The sequence below is a fragment of the Dama dama genome, chromosome 10 (assembly GCF_033118175.1).
Source record: "Dama dama isolate Ldn47 chromosome 10, ASM3311817v1, whole genome shotgun sequence".
In the NCBI taxonomy this organism is placed as follows: domain Eukaryota; kingdom Metazoa; phylum Chordata; class Mammalia; order Artiodactyla; family Cervidae; genus Dama; species Dama dama.
Genome location: NC_083690.1, coordinates 14,774,908 through 14,790,187, shown reverse-complemented (window position 1 = coordinate 14,790,187; position 15,280 = coordinate 14,774,908). Strand labels below are relative to the sequence as shown.

General features: G+C 40.1%; 1 protein-coding gene across 4 annotated transcripts in view; it reads left to right on the top strand.

Annotated features, from left to right (window-relative positions):
- PARN (poly(A)-specific ribonuclease) overlaps positions 1 to 15,280 on the top strand; it is a 176,075-nt gene that overhangs the window by 142,582 nt on the left and 18,213 nt on the right. The gene's annotated exons all lie outside the window — the stretch shown is intronic.

Below are 15,280 nucleotides of genomic sequence, written 5' to 3'. Positions count from 1 at the left end.
GAATTATACATAGGTTAAAAAAAAGAGCAGTGGTCCTTTCTCCAGGCAGAGGACTGAGGAAGAACCCCCGAGGAGGCCTGCATCGCTTCGTTAGACCTGTCTCACTGATAAGACAACTCAGAGAGAAGTGTCTTGCTCCAGATCACAGAGCTGGTGCCGTCGTAGATGCGATCATGTTTCACGATAGCAGTAATGTTTGAAAATTACTGTTTTCTTTCCTAATCTTCATGCTATTTGTTTGATTAACCATAATTAACAGTAATTATCTGTGTTTCTAATAATGAGTTCTATATATTTGTGCTTGTCTTCATATAAGAGTATAATTTTTTTTCTAATGCTGCTAACCATTGAAATTGCCCTCAACACACTTAGATGATAGGGAAGTTGAAATGCTGTTTTTCACGTTGAAATACAAAACAGATTTCCTGTTTGAGGTACTCAGATCATGTGCAGTTAAGATTATTCCTGTTTGTAGTATAGTTTTTGTTGAAATAAAGTATGAATTATGTAAATCCTGTGTTTTAATTGCCAGGTGTAGAAATCTGGCAGTTCACTTTTCTGGCAGTTCTTTCTCTTTTTTTTTTTTTTTTTTGACACTTTACAGTTTTTTAATATTCTGCTACTACACTGGAAGCCAACAGAAGTCACAGCGTCCTTGTGTTATTTTGGGTGGGGGGAGTTGTGAGGATGCGGAATGACCGCTGTGATCAAACACCAGGTTTGTCACTGTACTGATAGGCCTCCATGTTTCAGTACCATCTACAGGTGTGAGGTGTGTGTGTCCCTTTGTCCGTTCAGGGGTCGCTGAAGGGTTTTATTTCATCCCACTGCATCGCTGGTAGTACGGAAGCCAGACCCTTGCCAGATAGGAGCCTTCAGATCCTCCCTTTTGTACCCCCTTTTCCCACATGCAATAAGAACTAAAATCTGCTGTATATGTTCAAATCTCCACTTCCAAAATAGAACTAATTAGACAGTCTAAGTGATGCCTAAACGCTTGTTTACTGTACAACTCTTCAAACTTTCCTGTGTATTGAAAGTTTTCCTAATAAAATATTGGCGGGAAGTGGAACTGGGCCTCCTAGAAACAGGGGCGGGCAGTTTGGGTGGTTCCTGGTGATCTGCAGGTTCCAGGCACCTGGGGGTTAACAAATGGGTGTCTGGGTGGTGGTTTCCCCGCCCCCCGGGAAGCTGGGGAGCACTCACCTCTCACCCTTCCAGCCGTCCAGACCAGGCTCTGCAACCTGCCCAAGCCACTAGGCACCTTCCTTCTGCCCTCCTTTCTCTCTGCCTCCCCTCCTTTCGTGACGCTTTGCAGAGCTTGGGGCCACTGCCTCTGAAGACTTTGATCAACATCATCTCTACAAAACACGCGCCTTTTGCTCACCACAGTCCAGAGTGGGAACAGAGGAGGCACTGGCATTTCCGTATCTGCCACACGCCTCTTATACCCTCACAATAATCTGTTTTATAATTGAGGAGCCTGAGACTCACTCTTTTTTGCCCAGAGTCACAAAACCAGTAAATGACAGCACCCAGATTCAAGCGCTCATCACTCTTTCATCCCAGATCCCATTCACGCTCTTTCCGGAATGCCTCCTGTCTCCTCACATATCCATCTGTGATCCGTCCACACCCCCAGAAAGGCCCTCTGACATGCCTTCCCTGCCACCTGGAATCCTTGGGAATTCTTTGCCATGGGGACTCTCATAGGAAGTGAAAAGATAAAGTTGGGGTTGTTGTTTATTCATATTAGTGCTCACTCCAGCACCTGATAAATGATGCCTTGTGGTCACTCAGAGAAAGGTTTAAATAAACCAGTGAACCCATTAAGACATGAGGAACACATCTTCCCACCCAGCTTCTGATTGGAGAAGACCATGCAGTCTGCTTTTTTCCTTTTAAACAGTATGAGGCCATGCTTGGATACTTTCACATACTTTGCTAAAGGTCATGCAAGATGGAATAACTTTTTTTTCCTCATAATCATACCAACATCCAGCTTATTTTATTGTCTTACCTACTGTTTCATCTGAAAGAGCCATGTGAATGTGGGAGGAGATTGACTGTGGAAGCCTTGGAATATCTCAAGTCTGAAGACCTTTCACCCTTAACTGATCACATATGTTAAAGGAAAGTAATTTAAAAGGAAATCAAACTCATGATGCTACAGGAATCAGTATTCAGACCACCATTTTTTGTGTGTTAACATCAGTTGTCAAATAGTTGATGTAAAGAATTGGGGAATTCTTGGGAAAGACCATGAAGTACATTAGTTCATCATCTTAATTGAGTGATTCTAAATTCTTGGAAGGGATTAGTTTCTTAGTTTGCTATAGTCACAAATTATCCCCAGAAGGGTCTTCAGAAACCAAGCCAGGATGCAAGAAGCATGTGGTTTCCTGGTGTCAGAACTTCTTCTGGTCGGTGGTTCTCTGTTCTCAGGGAGCTGAAACATGTTCTCCATGTCAAGGTACTTACCTTTGGGAAGTACCTTGTTCTCTTCTGCTAAAGCCATCCCACCCTGTTGACTTGTCAGACCAAATTGTTAGTGCTAAAGCACTAAAGGGAGACAGTTTAAAAACTCCTACTTATTTGCACTAAAACAGTAGCCTTCTTTAAAAAATTGTTGCTAATGAATATTGTAAAACTGTCCACACATTCCATTTCATCCTGTTTTCAGGTGTTCTGTAAGTTTAATTTTGAATAACCATTATCAGTATTTGAGTCCGCATGCCCTCATAGAAGCATCTGTCAGGATAAACATCTGGAATGTATTTCAGTGGCAGTGTTTCACAAAGTAAGCACCGAATAAGAGTACTGTATTTTACCTTGTTTCAGCATAGTCCATTAGTACTCAGAAGAATAATAGTTTAGTGATGCTACTTTAGAAACGTAGTTGTATTCTTTAATTCTTGCCAGTTGAAAAGTATGAATTCGGAGATCTTGATTTGGCTCTTGGCTTTAATTAGTCATCTCGTCATTAATTTGCTATCTCTGTAATGTGAATATCAGTTTAGATAGCTAAATTCATGAATATAATGATACTGTTAGAATTTAGAGTAGCGTTGTCCACATGGTCGTTAGCTTTCTTTCTATCCTCTTCTTTCATTCCCAGTTTCTCTGTCTCTGTTCCCTCAGATCTTTTGGCTTCAGTGGGCGTCAGACGAAGGTGGGTGCCTAAGCAGAGAGAAGGATTTGGAGCCTTCCATGAGTATGAAAAAACCCCACCTTCCCCCTTCCTTTGTTGTCATTTGTGAAACAGTAGTTTACCTCCACATTTGAGCCTGTTCAGTTGACATTAATGGGGTTTATTCCTTTTCAGATTGGGTTTACTAGGTTTGTGAGAAAAATAACCAAAAATGACAACCAAAAACCAAAAATGACAATTTCCAAAGAAATTAAATGTCTTCAAAAACATATAGCATTAAGATAATCATGCTATAATTGGTTGTTTTATAGGTAACTGGCTTTGAACTTTTTCTTACGGGTCATTTCTACTTACAAATGCTAATAACTATGGAATACAGTACTGCCTCATTCATTGTGAATGGAAATGGAGGCTGAAGAAGACTAGTCCAGATTGTAGGACGTTCTTTTTTTAAAAGTTTTTTAAATTGAGTTATAGTTGTTGTACAATAGCAGATAAATTCTTTTAAAGAATGAGCAGTGCCTGTAACTGTATGAACAGAAGTGTTGCTTGAAGCTGGAGGGGACTTGGAGGTGATCTTGTACATCCTCCACAGGGGAGAACTGGAGAGTCAGAGAAGCTGTCTCTTACTCATGGTCATGAAGCCAATTAAGTAAGAGAGCTTACTCTTTCTTAATTGGCAATTTAAGACAGACAAGTAGCAATTTACTATTGGTATGGTGATTTTTCACATGTTAAGTGGATCTTTGTGAAGTCCTTGGCACTTGCTTTTCTTTTAAAATACTTTCAACAAAATACGTAAGCATTGTTTTTTTGAAGCCAAATGATATTTTTAAAAATTATAATAAAAAGCAGAGGTCCCCTGTCACCCCCATTCTGTCCCTCAGAGGTAAGCACTTTCAACTCTTTTCATTTGATAATTTACCTTATTTTCAAGTAGTATACTTACTGCTACATCTTCATTTTTCTATGTCCATTGACATAGAAAGACTACTTGCAAATACAGTAGTCTTGTCCAGTCATGTTAAGTTTCCCTCAGCTTCCTACATTATTTCCTCAGTTTTTTCTCTCTGAATACTGGTGTGTTTTGGTTTTTGTCTCTCAAAGGCTTTCTTCAAAGGCTTGACTATTTTTGGCCCCTCAGTATTGTGGCACTAGTGGTAAAGAACCCACCTGCCAGTGTAGGGGACGTAAGGGATGTGGGTCCGATCCCTGGGTTGGGAAGATCACCTTGGAGAAGGATGTGTCAAACCACTCCAGTATTTTTACCTGGAGAATCCCATGGTTAGAGGAGCCTGGTGGGCTACAGTCCATAGGATTATAAAGAGTCAGAGACGACTGAGCAGCTAACACTTTGACTTTCAGTATTGTTTAAGAAAGACTGAAAAGGGATGAGAAGTTCTTAAAGGCAGAACTTACTGATGGTTTTTCTCTGTAGAGTGATGAGGTGAGAAGCTGGCTTTGTTAATTATCTATCTTTTCTCTGAGACTCATGCTTTTCTTTAGGGCTTGTGCTTTTTGCGATGTACATAAGAAATCTTTACTAGGGTCATAAGGATTTTCTTTCTTTTTTTTCTATAAGTGTTACGTTTAGGTATATGATCTATTTCAAGTTGATTTTTATGTACAGAATGAGGCATGAATACAGTGTCATTTTTTGCATATAGATGTCCATTTGTTCTGGCACCATTGTTTGAGAATACTGTCCTTTATTGAATTACCATGACTCCTTTGTAAAAACCCAGCTGGCCATATGCATTTGGTCTATTTCTCAACTCTCTTATATTCCATTGATCTGTCTGTCTTTTCTTATGCCAGTCCTACACTGTCTTGATTTATGCTGAAGCTCTATAGTGAGCCTTGAAATCAAACAGTAGATCCTTCAACCATTTTCTTCTTTAAAAAAATAATGCTATTCCAAGTCCTTTGCTTTTGCACAAAAAGTTTAGAGTCAGTTTGTTGATTTCTAAAAAAAAGTCTGTTAGAACTTTGATTGGGATTTTGTTGAATCTGTTAATATAAGATCATTTTGGGGAGAGTTAACAGCTTAACTATGTTGAGTCTTCTTACCCATGAACACAGTGTATATTTTCACTTACTTAGGTTTACTTTGATGTCTCACATCACTGTATTGTAGTTTTCAGCATGTAGATTTTACATATGCTTTATTAGAGTTGTCCCTAAGTATTTTACATTTTGATGCCACTGTAAGTCATATTTTTTTGGTAAGTCATACATTTTAAGGTTCAATTTCTGGTCATTCATTGATAATATAAAAAAAATGCAGTTAATTTGTCTATTTTGACCTTATATCCTTGAGTCTTACTAAATTCACTTTTTTAAATAACCTTTTTGTAAACTATATGGTGTTTTCTGTTTAGACAGTCTGTTAAAAAAAAAAAAAGCATTTTTATTTCTCTCTGTCCAAAGGACCTTATGAATGTAATTTCCTTTTCTTGCCTTATTTCTCTGGCTAGAGCCTCTAGTAGAGTTTTGAATAGAAGTGGTGAGAGTCAACATCTGTGCCCTGTTCCTGATCTTAGGGCAAAAGCATTCTGCATTAAGTGTGATGCTAGCTGTAATGACTGCGTTCTTTTAGAGATTGATTTTCTGATTTGTAGCTTCTGGGAGATGACCTGACCGCTGGTGCCCTGGGTTCTGACAGGTGGAAGGAAGCTGGAGGCTCACTTCTTAGTAAATGGGGGATGCTCCTTCCTCTGCTGTGCTGTGCGTAATCGCTCAGTCCTGTCCGACTCTGCAACCCCATGGACTGTAGCCCGCCAGGCTCCTCTGTCTGTGGGGATTCTCCAGGCAAGAATACTGGACTGGGTTGCCATGCCCTTCTCCGGGAGATCTTACCAATCCAGGGATCAAACCCAGGTCTCCTTTATTGCAGGCAGATTCTTTACCATCTGAGTCACCAGGGAAGCCCAAGAATACTGGAGTGGGTAGCCTGTCCTTTCTCCATGGGAACTTCCCGACCCAGGGATTGAACTGGGTATTCTGCATTGCAGGTGGATTCTTTAACCAGCTGAGCTACCTGGGAAGCCCTCCTTCCTCTGTTAGCCAGTTCTTATTGCCCAACTCAATCCTGCTCTCCACTGCTGGACCTGGTGCCTCTCTGAGGGGATCAGTTTCTCCAGAGCTGAAACCTCCTCTCCACCTTCTGTTGACCTTGGGGGAATGCTGGTGCCCTGGCCTCACAGGGAGGGGATGGGGGTCCTAGAACAGCCTCTCCCTCTGTTGGCATAGCACAGTCCTTGTTACCTACAGGAATCTGGTGCCTGCTATTTGCCTAGACTATGCAGGGCTCTATTGGGTGAACCAGCGTTTTATACAACAATTGGATTTCTGTTTCCCCGTCTGTGCAGTGTTTTGTGGGACTCCTGTCCTTAACCTGTCATCTCCAAAGAGAGTGTCTCCAAGGTGAGCACACATCTCATCCTCTCCTGCTGCCTCTCCTGTGCCTTTGTAAGGATAGTTCTGTCTCTCTACAGATAAATACCTTTGTTCAGTTGGTCATGTTTAACTTCTTGGAAGTTGTTAAAAAGCAGTTTATTTTCTACAATAGTTGAGCTTTGGGTATGGTGAGAGGAGTCATTTTGGTTTGATTGTTGGTGCTACATGTGTGCTAAGTTGCTCAGTTGTGTCCAACTCTTTGTGGCCCCATGGACTGTAACCCACCAGGCTCCTCTGTCTATGGAATTCTCCAGGCAAGAATACTAGAGTGACTAGCCATTCTCTCCTCCAGGGGATCTTCTCGACCTGGGGATCAAAGCCAGGTCTCCTGCATTGCAGGCAGACTCTTTACCCTCTGAACTACCCGGGAAGCCCAATATTAGAGTATGACTAGTAAACCCTTTCATCAGAGGCAAAAGTAAATTTTAGTTGCAAAATTAAATTTTATCCTAGCCCCTGAGAATTCCAGATATTCTGAATTCAGCTTCAATTAGTTGTATGTTAAGTCTAAGTTCTTAAATTTAGGAATTAGTATTAATGTCATTCATGTTTGTTATCAATTCATCTTTTCTATATTGAATTAAAGTAAGTTAGGGATAGGGGACTATTTAACTAGGTTCAGACCACATTCTTGTAAAATGTATTTCTAATTGAATGCCATTGTTGTTGGTTTTTTTTGTAACCCAGAACCAATTTTTGTCTCCTTTATGCTAGTTTACAAATAAACATTATGCCTAGGACTGAGCACATACTCATGCAACATCTTCGTATATCCTCCCCACCCACCACCATTTGTTCCACAAGTGACAGCCTTTATTCCTGGGTAGCCATCATACAGATGCACCGTACTTAATTTTGCTTTTCAAACTCGAGCTTCTTTTTTGAAATTAGAATCACAGTTGGTCAGCAGTTTTCAAGGAAGTGCCTTCTGAATTGAGTCTAGGCTCTGTGGCATCCTCCTCTCATCCACCCGGACCATGCCTGCAGACACAGAAGCAGTCATGCTCCTGGAATTTGAATTCAGCCCGGGAGTTCGTGAAAACAATAAAAATGCATTTTCTAGCTCCCACTTCCTCAGCTTTTTCCAGTTCATTTTGCCGAGTGAGGTAGTCTGCACAGTGGGACTCCTCTTCTTTCCCTTCTCTCTCTTCATGTGGGGAATGTGCTTTTTTCTAGGCATTCTGGGGAAGTTGACTGTGTACAGTAAGTCCCCTACATACGGATGAGTTCTATTCCAAGAGTGCATTTATAAGTCCAGTTTGTTAAGTCCAACAAAGTTAGCCTAGGTACCCAGCTAACACAATCAGCTATAGAGTCCTGTCCTATAACAGGTTTATAATACCTTTCACACAAATAACACACGCAGTTTCACTCATTTTCCTGATGCTGATGGAAGGCACATATACACCTTTGAAAGTTCACAACTTGAAGGTTCATATGTAGGGAACTTACTGTCCTAGACGGTAAACCCATGTTAATATTATATATAATTCAGGACAGGATAAGCAGTCTGGTGTTTGTCACTTACCTTATTGGTCTGGTGGGGAGAGCATTCACTTATTTCATCCATTCAACACACCTTGACTGAAAAGGATTGACTGACTGCAGGCCCTGCATAGGTTACGGAGAACCCTGAGGTCAGCAGAGTAAGATCCTGCTCTCGCTGAACTTACTTTCTAGTGGCAGAGAGAGAGAATAAGCAAGTCAGGAAATCAGTATGAAACAGGCAGAGATGAGGAGGAAGAGGAAGACAAAACAGGGAGGGGTGAGAGCTGCTTGGGCTCCTCAGGGGGCCAGGACACGCCTTTCCAAGGTGGTGTCTTCTCAGTTGAGACCTGCCCAGAAAGAACTGGCCCTGGGGAGCTTGTGTTGGGGGCAAGGCTGTGGAGCCTTTCAAAGAGCAGTGGACTTGGAGGACAACCTCAGATCTATCCAGCCAGCTACACAGTCTGGGGGAAGTCACTTATTCTGAGGATGTGGTTTCTTGCTTGTAAAATGGGAATGGAAACCCCTGTTCAGCTTCAAATGATCATAGACAAGTATCAAATGAGAGAATTTTGTGAACTACGCTCCCCTTTAAAATGAAAGTGGCAGTTATTTTATTTAGCAGTGTGAACTTCCCAGCCAGCTAAAGAGCTTACCTTTGACTTTAGGACTTAACACTGAAGCCAGAGATAAAAACAGCGTGGTGCTGGCATAAGGAAGGACAAGCAGGTAATGACACAGAATAGAGTCCAGTTTGTGATCGGTTTATCTCCAGGAGGGTTCCCATGCAGGTGTCCTTCCTGGCATTTCTAGGGACATCTGTGTATTATTCCACATCATAAGAAGTATCAGTTAAGAGATCAGGGTAAAGGAAAACGTCTGTGGGAATTAAAGTTTAACCATCAACATAGGCGTTACTTAAAAAAAAAATCGTAGGCATTACTACCTCAAAGGAATCATCTGACAAGTCAAAAGCAAGAGTGGAATCAGTGTCAAAGGTTAAGGTCAACATTTCTGAAGTAAGGACTAGAACAGACAGGATGAACAGGGCCACCATCAGATCAGTCATTCTCGCTTGTCACTGTTGCTTTGTTATGTGTGTTTGCAGCCCTGTCTGCTATTAATACTAACTTATTCTTATAAGAAGGAATATGCTGGACTTCCCAGGTGGCCCCGTGGTTAAGAATCCACCCTGTAGTGCAGGGGACATGGGTTTGATCTTTAGTCCAGGAAAATCCCACGTTCTGTGGGGTGACTGAGCCATATGCCACAGTTACTGAGCTGTGCCTTAGAGCCCACGAGTCACAACTGCTGAAGCCCTTGCACCCTGGAACCGGTGCTCTGCAATAAGAGAAGCCACTGCAGTGAGAAGCCTGAACATCACGACTGGAGAGTAGCCTATGCTTGCCGCAACTCGAGGAAGCCCACACACAGCAACAGAGACCCACCTCAGCGATAAATTTATTTAAAAAAATGTTAGCGAGATTATAAACAGTAGTACACTATAAAAATTCTGCAAATCTTGCTCCAAGAAATAAGTTTTGGAAGCAATCTTAATTTGGCAGTTTTGAACCATGTACTGTTAATAGGATATCTGAATGTTACATTATCTTAATAGAATCCAGTAGTGTTCCAGTGTTTGAATATTTGCTGTAGGTTACAGTTCTTTGTAAGTACTTCTGCGGAAGAAATGCAGAGACAAAATGTAAGTGTCATTGTGGAATATTCCAATGTGAAATCAGTCGATCTAAAATCTGAATTAGGACAAACGGTATCAATTTTAGCAGCAAAACCAAAATCAAGGCAAGCAGATGAAGTATTTTCATCTCTAGAAAAGGAAATGAGTCTATATGAAGCAGTGCGTAGTTTAACACCCAACTTGTACTTGCTTTGGACACACTCGGAATAGTTTGATCAACATCAGCACGACCTGAAAGAATCTCTTCTCCATCTGGAACATTTGTCTTATGAAAAATACTAATGCTTATGTGTTTTAAAATCTCATTTAAGAATAACTTTTAAATACAAAATACTTGTGACATCTTTCTGTTTTTAAATGATATTTATTGGGCATTCATTTAGTGCTAATGTTTTTTTATCAGATTTCTGTATCAGGTGGAGATTTTTTTTACATGTATTGAAATACATGATATTGTCACAGTATATTTGTTCATAATAATAGTAACCTACACATTTATTATTATATCTTACTTTACCAAAGTAACCCCTGAAACTTCTGTTTTTTTTTTTTTTTTCAAGATTTACTTCCTTATTTATTTAATTTTTGGCTGCATTGGGTCTTTGTTGCTGTGTACAGTCTTTCTCTAGTTGCAGTGAAGAGACTACCATTTGTTGCAGAGCAAGGGCTCCAAACACTTGGGTTTCAGTAGTTGTGGCTCATAGGCTCAGGAGTTGCCTGGAGGCTTGTGGGGTCATTCTGGATCAGGGATCAAACCCATGTCCTCTGCATTGGCAAGCAGTTTCCTAACCACTGGACCACCAGGGAAGTCCCTGAAACTTCTTAATGTAACCCTTTCACAGAAGTGATTCAGTGTTTTATGATAACTCATTATTATTTAAAATCATCTAATAAAGTGTGGTGAAAAATATAGAATAATGTGTAATTTGGCAATTCCAATTTCTTGTTCTCAAATCCTAAGATTAATAACTGTCAGGAATCTGGAAAAATTAAAAATCTCTGATGAAAGTGCTGGTAATTCAATAGGCAAAGGTTAATTTTGATAACAAATTGTTCTCAATCAAATGCAAAAAAAAAAATAAACTTCACTCTTATATCCACCATATACCTAGTGAAGCTTAAAATGCCTTGCAGGCCTAAATGTAAGAATTAAAATTGTAACACTTCTAGAGATGGGGAAAAAAAGACTTAGTGACCTTATGTTGTGGACTGAATTAAGTTCCCACCCCACCCCTGTATTCATATGATGAAGCCCTAACTCCCAATGAGATGGGATTAGGAGATGGGGCATTGAGAAGGTGATAAGGATTAGATGAGGTCATGAGAGTGGGGGGCCTCATGATGGGATTAGTGCCCTTATAAGAAGGGGAAGACAGAGAGGGGTGGGTCTCTTTTACCATCTCTAAAACATGACAAAAGAAATTAAAGACCTAAATAAATGAAAACGTATTCCCTGTTGATGAATTTGAAGACTGAATATTATTAAGATGTCAGTGATCTACAGATTAAGTGCAATTTCTTTCAAAAACCTATTTTTGGTAGAAACAGAAAAATCCATCCTAAAATGCTTACAGAATCTCAGGGGATCCTTGATTGCCAAAACAGTCTTGGAAAAAGAAAAGCAAATTTGGAGACCTAACACTTGCTGATATCAAAACTCACCATGAAGCTACAGTAATCAAAACAGTGTTGTTCTGGCATTCAGACATATAACAATAGTCAGATGATTTTCAACAAGGGTTGTTCCAAGACTATTCAGTGGAGAAGGGACAGTGTTTTGAATAAATGGTGTTGGGTAAACTATATATTCACATGAAAAAAATGAAGTTGGACCCTAACGTAACACCATATACAAAAATTAACTCAAACTGGATTAAAAGTATATATATATAAACATAGGGGCTAAAACTATAAAACTCTGAGGAGACAACAAAGAAAACATAGGGAGAAGTTTTCATGACATTGCATTTGGCAATGATTTCTTAGATATGACATGAAAGACACAGGCAACAAAAAGCAGATAAACTGAATGAACTTCATGAAAATTAATAAAAGCTTTTGTGCATTAAAAGACACTACAACAGAATGAAAAGGCAGTCCATAGAATGGGAGAAAATATTTTCAAACCATATATCTGATAAGGGATTAATGTCTAGAGTATATAGAAAATTCCTAAAACCCAACAGCAATAAGAATCAGACAACTTGATTCAAAAATGAGCAAAGAACTTGCACAGAAATTTCTCCAAAGAAGGTATTCAAATGACCAACAAGCACATGATTCTCAGTGTCACTAATCTTCGGGGAAATGCACAGCAAAATCATAGTGAGATACCACCTCATATCTGTTAGGAAAAATAGGAAACTAGAAAATAAGTGTTAACAAAGATAGGAGAATTGGAACTTTGTACACTGTTGGTAGGAATGTAAACTGGTACAGCTGCTCTGAAAAACAGTATGATGGTTCCTCAGAAAACTAAAAATAGGTTTGTCGTATGATCCCACCAATTCCTCTTCTTGGTATATACCCAAAAGAATTGAAAGCAGAGTCTTGAAGAGAGATTTGTACAGCCCATGTTGATGGCAGCATTTTCACAGCTAAAATGTGGAAGCAACCCAAGTGTTTGTTGAGAGACGAATGGATAAGCAAACCATGGTGTGTGTACAATAGACTAAGAGCAGCACTGCCCGGGCTCCTGATCGCAGTGCTTCTCTTGCTGTGGAGCACGGGCTCTTGGGCTTGCAGGCTTCGGCAGTTGCAGCACATGGGCTTAGCAGTTGTGGCTCCCAGGCTCTTGAGCACAGGCTCAATAGTGGCCCACGGGCTTAGTTGCCCTGTGGCATGTGGGATCTTTCCAGACCAGGGATCAAACCCATATCTCCTGCGTTGGCAGATGGATTTTTTTTTTTTGCCACTGAGCCACCAGAGATGCCCTATACAGTGGGCTTTTATTCAGCCTGAGAAAGAAACGAAATTCTGACCCACACAACATGGATGAACCTTGTTTGACATTGTGCTAAATGAAAAAAAGTCAAATACCATACTGTTCCACTTCTATGAAGTACCTACTAGAGTAGTCAAAATCATAGAGACAGAAGTAAAATGGTGGTTACCAGGGCCTGGGAGGAGAAGGGAATGAGGTATTAATGTTTAATGGGTACAGAGTTTCAGTATTGCAAAGTGGAAAGAGTTCTGGGAAAGGATGGTGGTGACGGTTGCACAACAATATAAATGTACTTAATTCCACTGAGGTGGTATTTTTATGTTGTGTGTCTTTTGCCACAATTAAAAAAACTCAGAAAAGCCTTTACCGGATGTGTGTAGTATTCCTATTTATAGTAGCAGACTATTGGAAGCAGCCCAGATGTCCATCAACTGGTAAATGAGTAAATGAATTGCAGTATAGCCATACTATGAAATAATATTATTTAGTAATAAAAGGAATAAAATATCAGTCCTTTCAACTGTGTGGCTGGTTCTCAGAGTATTATGCTAAGCATAAGAGTCAAACAGAAAAGACTAAATACTGTATGATTTCATTCATATGTAACCATTAGAACCATTCATATGAACCATTAGAAAAAGCAAAGTTATGGGGACTGCAGGCAGATCAGTGGTTGCTGGGAAGGGAATTGAGTGCACAGTGGCACAAGGAATATTTTTAGAGAAAGGAAAGCCATATCTATCTTGATTGTTACAGTGCTTACCTGGCTACATACAGTTTCAAAAATTAACCAAACTGGGGACTTCTCTGGTTGGTCCAGTGGCTAAGACTCCACACTCCCAATGCAGGGAGCCCAGGTTCAATCCCTGGTCAGGGAACAAGGTCCCACATGCCACAACTAAGACCCGGTACAACCAAACAAACAAATAATAAAAATTGACTGAACTGTATACTTAAAATGAGTGAATTTAACTGCATGTAGATAATGCCCTAATTAAAAGTAAAGAGGGGAAATTTTTCCGGAGGCAGTCAGATTTTTGTGGTTTTACAGAAAAAGGCATTTGTAGAAGCTCATAAATGTGACCTTTCTGTTAGCAAACCTTCTTTTGTACTAAAAGGAGGAAGTTAATGGAGATATTCACCCTGGCAGAGTTTGATTTGTAGTTGCTGCATTGTTAACGATGTCTTGTAGCAGAATTCTAAGTTTGACCTAAGAGCTATTGTAGCCAGGCCAGCTTATCATTTGCATTCCCCCATATAGACACTAAGAAAGGTTTACTGTTCAGTTTTAACATACCATGTTGTTTCTCTAACATTTTATTTTTTAAATCAATCACCACTTGTTTCATGGATTTAAATGTGCACTTGATATGCATTTTATATAAAGTAGTTCACTTTGTGCATTCTAATTCTGCATGCTAAGTGAGCTCAGACTCATGGGAGGCTGTTTTGCCTGGTTTTCATTCTGACTTTTGACCTTTAAAATCAATCTGTAAAGGACTAGCCTATCAACTTGCATATATTGAGAGTGTCCACACACACACACACACACACACACCACTGGGCTATAAAAATGGATAATCAAAAACTTAAAGGCCTTAATGCCTAAATCTGGTTTTCAGTGTTTAATAAAAACTGTTTTTGATCCAAAACCACTTTAGTTAAGCTATATGGGATACAGTCACAGTTTTTATTTTTAATGGAAGAGTAACAGTTGAGAAAATTTTATATCTGTGTAGATATTTCATACAAATGCATATTTAAATATCTGAACTGTATTAATTTCATACCTATGTGAGGGCTATCTCAGCCAAAATATCCAGTAAACAGTAGCCCCTCCTAGAGAGCAAAGACTTCTTATTTGACAGCAGAAACTGCAGATTAAGAACTGCCATGAAATTAAAAGACGCTTGCTCCTTGGAAGAAAAACTGTGACCATCCTTAAAAGGACGAGATGGTTGGATGGCATCACTGCCATGATGGACGTGAGTTTGAGCAAGCTCTGGGAGTTGGTGATGGATAGGGAAGCCTGGCATGCTGCAGTCCATGGGGTTGCAAAAGAGCGACTGAACTGAACTGGAGATCTCCCCTGGTGATCTAGTGGTTAAGAATCCATCTTCCAATGCAGGGGACGCAGGTTTGATCCCTGGTCAGGGATCCCACATACTGCAAGGCCACAACCAAGCCCACGTGCCACAACCACTGAGTTCATGCACTCTAGAGCCTGTTGTTGGCCACTGGAGAGAAGCCCATGCACAGCAACAAAGACCTAGTGAAGCAAAAAAAAAAAAAAAATATATGGGGACTTTCCTAGTGGTCCAGTGGTTAAGACTCTTCACTTCCAGTGCCTGGGGCCTTGCTCTGACCCCTCATTGGGGAACTGATATTCCCACATGCTGACGGGTGCTGAAAAAAAAAACAAAAGAACTAAGAAATGTGTTGTAAATTAATTGGGGAAAATGTTTCTGAAAATGCTTTGTAAAATTAAAAGTCATATAAAAACAGAAACCTCCCAGAGGCAAGGTGCTTGCATAGATTTGAT